The sequence below is a fragment of the Eucalyptus grandis genome, chromosome 1, assembly GCF_016545825.1.
Source record: "Eucalyptus grandis isolate ANBG69807.140 chromosome 1, ASM1654582v1, whole genome shotgun sequence".
Taxonomy (NCBI): Eukaryota; Viridiplantae; Streptophyta; class Magnoliopsida; order Myrtales; family Myrtaceae; genus Eucalyptus; species Eucalyptus grandis.
This window is the reverse complement of record NC_052612.1, coordinates 25,753,964-25,764,723: the sequence shown is the minus strand read 5'-3', so window position 1 is coordinate 25,764,723 and position 10,760 is coordinate 25,753,964. Positions and strand designations below refer to the sequence as shown.

The window sequence follows — 10,760 nt, the reverse complement described above, 5'->3', positions numbered from 1 at the left end:
AAGTGAAGCGTGGATGGACCCACATGTGCTCCTTCACGAACGTCCTTTGCTTTGTGTTTTGTAGTGGGAGATGGGCTGGAACTCTTGATCAACAAACGACGCTTGGCGGCTTCATCGTCAGAGGGCTGGTTCAGCGTTGTTGTACAGGGACTTCTCAGTGGTGCAGTGAGCTCGTCAGGCTCGGACGGCGATGGCTCGACGGTGGATCACAAACAGCAGTGGCTTGGCGTGGGCAGCTCCATTGTCACGGGAGTGGCTGGCTCATGGCTAAAGGAGTGGCGATGCAGTAGTGTCGTTGATGGTGAGGGCGCAGTGGCGGCAACGTGGCACGCCGAGACGAGCGTCTCCGCCAAGGGTTGGCCCAGAGAGCTTTTTCTCTCCCTCTTCTCTCTCTATTCCTCACGTGTATCTCTCTATGCTCGGAGATTGTGATTTTTGCCGACCCCCGTTCTTCCTTGAATATCACGCTTTTATATCATCCAACTTTGCACTTCAAAAGAGGCAATATGAATATATGAAAGAAAGCCACGTACCGACTTCCCTCTTTTGCGAGGGTTTATCCTCTTTTTTCCCCATTTTTTCTTTTGCATATATTGTGGATCCATGTGTCCTCATGGAAGAATCGTGTCCCTCTTTCCTGTTTTGAAGAAAAAGACAATGTATGGCCCCTCTCACATGCAACAAAATCTCTTTTAAAAATTCTTTTCCATCCATGAATAATGCTATTCTTTTTCATGCCCTCCTTCGATATCTTTGTCTGCACGTTTTTAATTCACTAGATCAGCAAAAAAATTCTTTCGGTCCTTACTTTTTTTTTTTTTTTCGATTAACAGAATAAGCCGCGGCTCATTTGCCCCTTTCAAGCACACCCCAAATATCTTGAGGATTATACCGATTGCTTGCGAGGTGATCAATAGATCTCTTGATATTGCTTCTCTAGTTTGCCTCAATATTTCTTAAGATTGAGCTTAATTAGCGATTGTCCACATTGGCATTAAAATCCACCCATTTAAAGAATAATGAGCTTGGTCAAATTCTCCCACCATGGACTTAGTCCAACTCGTCAGATTAAAATTCCGAATCATCAATTTAAACCCATTTGTCACCGGTCCAATGCAAATGCAATAATATAACAAATGCTCCTAAAATTATATGCTACATAATTTGTCCAACTAGTTAGATTAAAATTAAGAACCATCAATTTAAATCCATTTGTCACCGGTCCAATGCAAATGCAATAATATAACAAATGCTCCTAAAATTATATGCTAAACAATTTAATTCTAATATTTTTGTGTAGGGGTTAAAAATTAATTCCTAATTTTTTATGTAATAAATGAATGACCGAGTCGTCAAAATTTAGGTATCAAGAGAATTAAACATAGATTGAAGAATCTTCTTCAATTTCAAACTATGTCCATCCTTGCATTATTCGTGATCATGTGAAATTGATCACAATAAATTGGAGTACCTACCTTAAATTACAAATTCCAGCGAGTGATGATCAAATTTGGCTGATCAAGCAAACCTCCAACAACAATTGAGGAAGGTGACGACACAACATGATCAAAGGATGCCTAAGGGAACTCAGTTGTAAGAGTTGTCCAACGGTGGAAGACCAGTTGTGACATCCTGAATTTTCAACATGTTTTCTATTGAATTAATCAGGTATTTTATTGACGCGTCTATAAGGTTGTTTTCAGAGCCGATCACTCTCGAGATAACTAAACTATTTGGGGAAGCCATTAGGGAAATTTAAGGCAATAGATTTGAGAATTCAATCATGAACCGACTTCTCGGCCGTGCTTATCTTTAGAGGCCATTACGGCACAGTTAAAAATCGATTTAAAATCGGAGATAGGTCTATTCGGCGAGATGTGTGGCTAATCGTGGGTGCCACCACTAAATTGGAAAATTCTCATCGACCAATTCTAATTTGATTTTTTTGTCATTTTGGTACCTTGTGTCCGTAAATAAATCCTCGAGATCTTCACGACAATTAAGGGTCGCCAATAAGTCGAGTGGGTTCATTGTGGCTCGAAGAAAATCGATCACGGGTCATTTGCCCTAAAAAGTTATGAAAACTACTCGGTAGCCTAGATCACGCTAAAAACGTGCCAAATGGAAATTAACCGCCAATTTAAGTCCGATTTCATAAATTGAAGATTCTGTCATGTCATAATAAATTCTAGAACCCATGACTCGAGTCTTAGAAGATTTTCCAGAGATCCCGAGATTTTTAAGGAAAATGGATTCGGATGCCGGAAAAATAACAGAAATTCGGATCGGCCGAGTTGAAGGGATTTTGACTTGCAAACCAAGCTACTTGGTGAATGGGAATTGTAGAAATTATGTGGGCTTTTTCTACATCAAAATAGGACATCAAATTTGGGAATTTGTTGAGGAAATTGAAGACCAAAATGAGTAAATTCGGAATTAGAAAAGGGCAGCATTTTTTGGCATCAAAATGAGTTTATTTGTGAAGATAATACAAGAAAGTATTATTGGACAACTTGGATAAGTTTGAGGGGTTTAAGGGGACAAGCAATCAATGGAAGGGATAGAATCTGTGGGCTCCTCCTTGGGCAACTTCTCCAAAAAGCAAGACCAGCCGCCTCTCCCCCTTCGTGCGACGCCCTCCACTTCTACTTCACTTTCATTTTCATTTTCCTCAGCATCTCTTCATCTCTCTCTGTGTTCATTTTCCCTCGCGCCAGCACTCACGCTCTCTGCCCCTCTCTTCCACTCACCCTCCCTCTCACGGCCACATAAGCCCACAAACCGAAGCCTTTCGTTGACAGCAACTCTTCGGTTTCCTTGTGGCTTTGCTTCAGCAAGCCAGCAGCTGCTTCTCCCAGCTCTGCCACGTTCAGCCATCAGCGGAGTCACCCGAAGCCCTCTCTCTCCCGCTCAGCCCACGTCCCACCGCACCCACCGAGCTGCCACGCTCGGTCAACCATCTTCAAGGGAGACCGAGCAATCCTCCACCGAAGCCATCCCACGAATCCTCTCCTCCTCTGCTTCATTTTACTGCCGTGTGCCATCATCCCCCACACCCGTGAGCTTCAAGCAGCCCATTGAAGACCCGGCGAAGCAGCTCGCCCTCTCTCCAGTTGGTTTCTCTCCTGCCAGCACATCGGTCAACTCCAGTGCACTTCGCGCCACCGTCATTGACCCATTTGCTCGCAGCTCCTCCACCTAAACAGCTTCGGTCTTGCTGCGCCAGCCCACGCTCAAAGCCCAAGCTGCCGCACGTTTTCTTCAGCCCACTCGTTTCATTTAGCAGCCTGTCTTCAGCGTCCATAAGCCCAGCGTCTTCAACATCCATGAAGCCTGCCTGCTCTCAGCCCAGTTGCTCCTTGTTCGGTCCAGCAGTTCAGCCCAAGATGGTTTAATTCAATTGAAGCCCGTCAATTCAGCAGCCTAACTTCAGCCCAAGAATTCAGCCCAGTTCAGTGAAATCTGAAGCCCAGCGAATTTCTAAGGCCCAAGCCCAGTGTTTGCAGCAAGCCCAGCCCGACTCAGCAACAAATCTCAGTTGGACTGAGATTTGTTGGGCCAAGTTTAGGCCCGGTCCAAGCCCATGGGTGTCGTTGCGAGCCCAAGTTCGGCCGCCGTCGCGTTGCCGTTGCAGTGATCTGGTCTCCGCTTTTGATCAAGTGAGTTTTGCTCACTAATCCCTTATTAGTAGACTAATGATGCTTAGGGGTTGTTAGATTTAATTAAGTGCAATTAGGTGGTTAGATTATATTAGAATAATTAATTTAGGGATTTACCTATGCATGTTAGGCAAATGGTTAGTGTACTTAGCAAGTAGACAAGTTTTATTATTTATTGAACGAATCTCAGTAATTTTCCGGGCTCGTATCAGCTTCCAATAAGGCATTTCGGGCCTAAATTGGATTTATCGTATTTATTTATTTATTTATTTATTTTCCGAAAATTAGGCAAGAATAGTCGACGACTGGAATTTTATGCTGATTGTCGTGGTGCAGTCTGTTTATTTAATTGAGCTTTATTTTGTGCTAAAATGATTTAATTGTGATTATATTATTATTTTCCTAAATTAATTAAATTGAATAATTAATTGGAAAATAACCAGGTGTCGGTTGACAACACCAAAAATATTTTGGTGGACTATTGATAAGAGTAGGATTTGTGGAAAGAAAATCTTAATATTTTGGCTAAGGTCGACCGTGTGTCCACGCACGTGTACTTTTGTCATAAAAGAATAAAAAGGGACAAATTGATTGTACGTTCGAAGTATCATGCGAAATACCGGCTTGGTGACCCTATAGGTCATTTTGTAGACAGATGATATCCCATACTGGCTCGGTGACCCTATAGGTCATTTGTAGATAGACGGTATCCAATGTCGGCTCGGTGACCTATAGGTTATTTTGTAGATGGACGACATGCCATAACGGCTCGGTAACCCGATGGGTTATTTTGTAGAATTGACGTTATGATGAATATACTTGGTGACTTATATGTCATTTTGAAGAATGAATCGTATAAAATACTGGTTTGGTAACCCGATAGGTTATTTTGAAGAATGGACAGTATTGATTGAAATGACTAAGTGATGGTCTGTTTGACATGTAAATTGACTAGGTCGATTGACTAATGCTTTGATCGGTAGCATTTGATTGGGTGCCAGTTTGAACTGTACTGATTTGCGAGTGAAATCTAAGGCTAAGGTAAGCCTTCTCACCCTTGTGTGCTTAGGCAGCCCACAGTGTATTGATTTACTAAATCGAGTCTTAGGGGATAGAACTTGCTGAGACGTTTTTTTTTTTTTCTTTTTTTGTGACCTAGGGAACCTCCGTGTGCCGCTTCGCGGCGGAGAGTAAACCCTGGGGTGAACTGGGCCACCACCACAGACCCAGGCACAGGTGAATCGCGCGTTTTGCATTGAAGCAACGCAGACGCAAAGTCTTAAACCCTTCCCCCTGCGGATGGGTTACCAAGCCTTAACCATCGCGACCACTGCGGGCGGTGATAACTTGCTGAGACGTTGTCTCATTAGTTATTGAATAACCATTTTCAGGTCCTTAGATGACATTGGTGAAGGACTGGAGACCTAAAGTGTGGAAGGGGAAACCTGAAAAATTGACAACCCTATTGGACTAGCTAGTCATAGGGCAATTCTCTTTTGTTAGAAGTCAATTCCATTTTGCAAATTCTGTTTTAGAAATTTGTGGTTTAATCCTGGCTTAACAATTCAACTTGTATATATTTGCACTATGTTTGGCAGTGTCTATAAGTGTGGATGTTTTTAAGTGAGAATTTGGAATCCTACTTTTCTGTTACATTGTTTTATTGTCTGGGAATTTATAATTGATTCCGCATGTGCATATTAAAATGAAAAAGGTTGGCGATACATAGTCCTGGGATATCGCATTTAAATTCGACCAAGGTAAGGGATGGGTGCGTACTCGAGGATTGGAGCGTGACACCATCGATAAGCCAGAATAGTGGAATTTCGGAGTGATGGGAGATTGACGAGGAGATTGTCTAGAGCTTCAATTGTGGGGGCAAATTTTAAATTCCATTTAATTTAGACCATACAGCTCATCTCATGAGCTAGGGGCCTTGATTTTAAAGCTTAATGGCAAAAGGATGCTCTTATTGGCTGAAATTTGATGCCAAGGATAGGTGACATGGCAATCTAGATAATCTATATCAAAAGACTAATGAATGACTATGATGGGCTCTCACTTCGTTGATGACATGTCATGGTAATTTCGTAATTAATCACAATGGCATTCTTATAATTATTGTAACAAGGAGAGGGCCAACCATGGGGGGCTTGAGTGGTTTCGCCCAATAACCAGCCTTTTATGTCATTTCCTTGATTGATTTTCTCTTATTTGGTTTAGCTTAGTTGAACGGTATAATTATGTACTAAGATCATAACAAACAAAAAAACATTTGGTCACTTAGTGGAAAATAACTCCAGGACTCATAATTGGATAAAGACTGCATGTGACACTTAGCTAACAAATCAATCAAGTTAGAGTACCGAAATGGTATTAGTTGAATAAATTAGTGTAATTAAGCCTTGTACTTAGATCTCTAATTGTGTAGAAAGTAAGATATACTCCGATATCTCACTTGGCTCCTAACCGGTTCTAATAGGCCAGTGGCAACTTTTTCATATGATAGAACTATTGTAGATTGATCAATTGAAACAAACTTCCTAATGTCGTGTGAGGTAAGGATTTGAGAGAGTTCGTGCCAATTGAGGATTGTTGATCCATCTTCAACATGCTTCTAATCCTGCTCTCTGAACGCAAAGACCAATTTAGGAGAGTCGCAACAATCCTAGCCTTAGGTGAACCTGGATCTAGAGTTGCCAAAGATTGGGCTTGCCACATGAGCGAGCACTCAACCTAATTTGAGGAGGGGTTAATACTAAATATGGAGACAAATGGTTCGGCAATAGGGCACGACTATCAAGTATGACAGCCTAGTGACAAGAGGCAGCATGTAGTTGATCGTGGTCGAGGCGCGGTGGCTGATGCACATTGTACTAGAGGAGAGAGAGGGAATCTGTGTTTAGGGTTTTGTTTGGGTTTTTTAGGAAACTTAGCTTAAAATATAAGGGTATTTTTGGTCAAGTATTTTTATTTTATTTTTTGACAAAGAGGAGAAAATTAACATATAATATCTCAATTGTCTAAAAAAAAGTCTAAAAATAACATAACCTTTTAAACCTAATAAAAAAAAGGTTAAATCTTTTACTTGTGCTCCAAAAATGACACCATTATAAATTCTGTACATTTTTATTGTTAAATAGCCACATGTTATTTTAAATGGCTCATTGTGCTGATATACAAAGTGAACTGCATTAATTATGATCGAGTATAATTTTTTAGGAAGTATTAAGGTTGCATTTAACAATTGAGATAAAATTCAAAATATGATAAAATTTATCGTATCCTGCGTTTGATGTTTATTTAAGACTGGATTAAGTCATGTATAAGAAAGGTATAGACTGGATAAAATTATTTTATGGGGGATGTGAGATAAAAGTAGATACAATTTCTAATATTTATAATAGGAAAGTTATTTTCCTCGATCGAAAATCTTATTAAATTAACAAAATTAAAATTATATTTCAATATAAATAATATTTGAATTCTAAATATAAGATATCAAAATAACAAAAAATAACAATTTTTAGTTATTTTAATTTAATCTTATTTATATATTCGAATTTAATTCTATTATATAACATAAATTCAATATACAAATATAAATATAAATTTATATTTATTACATAATTTTGGTATTTTAGTAGTATAAGTATATTAGTATAGTTTACTATTTAATAAAATTTTATTAGAGAATAATGTAAGGAGAATAAAGAAATAAAGAAATAAATTTAAAAAGAGATGAAATTAAAATAAATTAGGCAAATAAAAATAAATTAGGCAAGAGTGTTGCAAGAAATTTTTTATCATTTTTGTTTGTAAATTTTTTAGTTCATTTTATATTAATATGCCATTTATATCAAACAATATACATGATATGATGTGATTATATTCAACTTTATTATTGCAATAACTAAATAGTTGATAAGATATAACAAAATCTCTGGATTTAATATCCTATTCTATCTAGTCCTATCCTAATTAGAAGTTCAGACAATTAAACGTAGCCTAAGATTCTCTTCTAGATAGGCCCATTGATATCTGTGGCTTCAACTTAGCTTATTAGTTATTACCCAGAAATTTGGGATCTTCGGCATTGGTTTTAGTCTAATAGTGAGTTTTCCCATCTGTTCATTATTCTCCATGGCCATCGACAGAATTAAGACGTTTGTCATGTGTTTTTGTACCGGCGGTTGGCACTACAGTTTAACTCTGATTGGGTGATCTGAACCCATGAGCAATGCAGATCGACAATCCGGACAGGCTCTCGAAAAACCTTCAAGTTTGATCTTCAGTAGAGGAACCGGGTTGGTTTGTAATTATCACATACATCTCTCTAATGTAAGCTTTAACTGGCGATTTAGCTCATGGTAAGCGGGCCCCAGATATCGCCAATAACTCCACCACAGGATCCTCGAGAAGTTCAACTTCTTTATTCAAGACACTTAATGCTCATCCGCTTTTTTACCTCTACGAGGTCCCTTTCATGAGATACACCGAATCCTGTAGATAGAAAAGAATTTGCAAACAGGGCCCGTCTTGTTACTATTCTTAGAACTAAACTGCTCGATTGGTTGTGTGGGAGGAGAGAATCTAGATTGTATCTTTGAAAGATTTTTGTGGGATATCATGATTGACTTGTATGAAACGGTTATCTTTTGCATGACTTGACCCAAATATGCTTTCACACCAGCTAGAACAATCACGATAAATATTAAACCTTGTCTTCATTTCTCCGTCTTCAGTGCCCAGAACATTAATGACAAGCATATTCTTCTGGCATTTTTGAGTACACGTCATGTTATTTCTGTATTTCTTATGGTAGAAATTCAATTTGCCACATGAAAAATCCTTCTCTAAAGCTCTCAACTTTCTTACTGCTTTCCCTCTCATAAGGAAAGCAAGAGAGCCTGTTATATCGCCTGATTATTTTGTGTTTCACTCAAAATCAACAACATCTTTTTTGTCTTCAAGTGCACCACTAAATAATCAAAAGTTATCCTATGCAAGGACGTGTGAACATACTGGTCCCAAAATTGTTTCCACTGTTGCGTATTTTGCCAGTTAATGAGCAATAACAAGATTGCTGCATCTCGGGTAGCTTCTTTCTCGACTGAAGTAAGAGGTCAACTCTCTTAGCCCCCATTATTAGAATATATAGCACCTGCTATTCAGCCCTCCTCTCCACCCAATTCTCAAACCATCACTCCAGAGTCTCCATCTGCTGAAAATATGTACTCATTCGCTAAGCCTGTAGGTGATCAACCGACAGAGAAACTCAAGAAGAGGCTTCCACCAAGGAGAGGTCATATTAAGGTTTTGATCGTATCTGGTGTTATGAAGATGCTAAAGAAGCTGGTCTTTCGAAGAAAGAAGGAAATTCCTGGCGTAGTCAATTGATCCGAATTACTCGAAAATGTAGATGTTCCAGCATATCTCCAAGATCCTGCTTTTGCCTTGCCCTTCCATGTCACCTCCTGGGGCATTTTATTTCAGTGTACTTAGGCAGAATAATGTACCGCCTTCATTGTGCTTCGACTTGCGAGTTACTTTATTAGCGTTCATTCCTCGCTTCTCACAAGTTGCTTTCTCCGTGACCACTGTGTGTTCCTCGGAGTGTTTTGGATGAATTTATTATGTGAATCATTGACTCTATATTGGTAAGCACTTGAAATTTCTAACGGTCACCTGTTCTAGAGTTGTTCATTGTAGCAACGAGCTCTTGCACCAAAAGACGATGCCATCATCGATTTTCAACGATCTTCCATAGATTAATTCTCGAGGCATATCACCTTTCAAAACATGCTTGAATTGTTAGATTCGATGGGATTGATAACAAAATTACCTAAAAATATATTGTGACTCATTTGATGTTGGGCGATCTTTTATGTGTATTGTGTTAACGCCTGATTTTTAGTCGACATGTCATACAAAGGTGAAAACTTGAAAATATGGATTCTTGATCGTGATAGGGTCCATTTTTTGGCAAAAGGATTCATTAAGCATTTGAATTAGCATTGGCCTTTCATTTATGAATAATTTGTACTTAAATTTAAAAAAAAAAATGAAAAGTTGACTTTGGAGTTGACTTTTTGATCACATTTTAGCGGAAAAGTCTACATACACCGAAACAATGTCAAATTTCACTCTTACACTTTCAATTTTAGAAAAAATAAATTTGATTTATGTATCATTGAATCCAACAAAAAATAATTAGGAATCGGCCTCCCCTCAATTTGGGAATTTCGATATCAAATTGGCCAAAATCAAAATTAGTTCATTTCTAATTGTCTTTTGAGATAATTTCTGTTACAACATTTGATCTATAGGTCGTACTGCATCCAATTTTCAAGCTAGTTTTATAATTCTAAGCTGGAAGTAAAAACCCCCAATTTTGGCTCCAATTAGTGATTCCGGTCAATTCTTCATGAGTTGTGCAATCTAGCCAAAATTGAGTTTGAATCTTTAGATACAATTCCATTCCATTGTCAATTTTGGAAAAATCACATCAATTTGATTCAATTTGATCATATTAGCCCACCAACGATGAACAAAACCAAGAAGGGTTGATTCGATTAACTCAATTTGTTTTGACCTATTCTAGTCTAAGTTCTGATTTGATTTTTTTTTTTTATGGTCAGAAACGATAAACTATATAGGAGAAGTAAAACCGGTACAACCAATAGCTAAAGCGTCCGCGCAAAGTAGATCAACTAAGTAAAACGGGGGAAACACAGCCCAATTCTGAAAAGGAGAAGAGCGGTCGTGGGCCTTGGCGGCCCAATCAGCAGCTGCGTTCGCTTCCCTGCGACAGTGGCCTAGCGACAAATTAGGGAAAAGTGAAAGCAAAGAGGCGGCTTCGAGGAAAATGGGACGATCCTCCCATGGCGGCTTGCAACGGCGATGCAGTATGTCGACCACATGGCGGCTATCTGATTCAAGAAGGATTGGGGCTGCTGTTAATCCACGGCGTTGCGAATCTTTGTAGAGTGAAGGATCTTGCTTGGATCTCGGCTTGTAGTGCAGAAGTTGCGGGAAAATGCTTGAAAAACCATCGGTAAGTCGTCCTTGATGATCCCTACATACACACGCCATAGTTCC

The 10,760-nt window shown here is 39.1% G+C and overlaps 1 long non-coding RNA gene across 1 annotated transcript; it reads left to right on the top strand.

Annotated features, from left to right (window-relative positions):
- The first annotated feature begins 2,604 nt into the window (after positions 1 to 2,604).
- Positions 2,605 to 5,312, top strand: LOC120288691. The gene is made up of 3 exons (XR_005546780.1): positions 2,605 to 3,659; positions 4,615 to 4,700; positions 4,819 to 5,312. It is a non-coding gene; the product is annotated as an uncharacterized LOC120288691 (long non-coding RNA).
- The last annotated feature ends 5,448 nt before the right edge of the window (positions 5,313 to 10,760 follow it).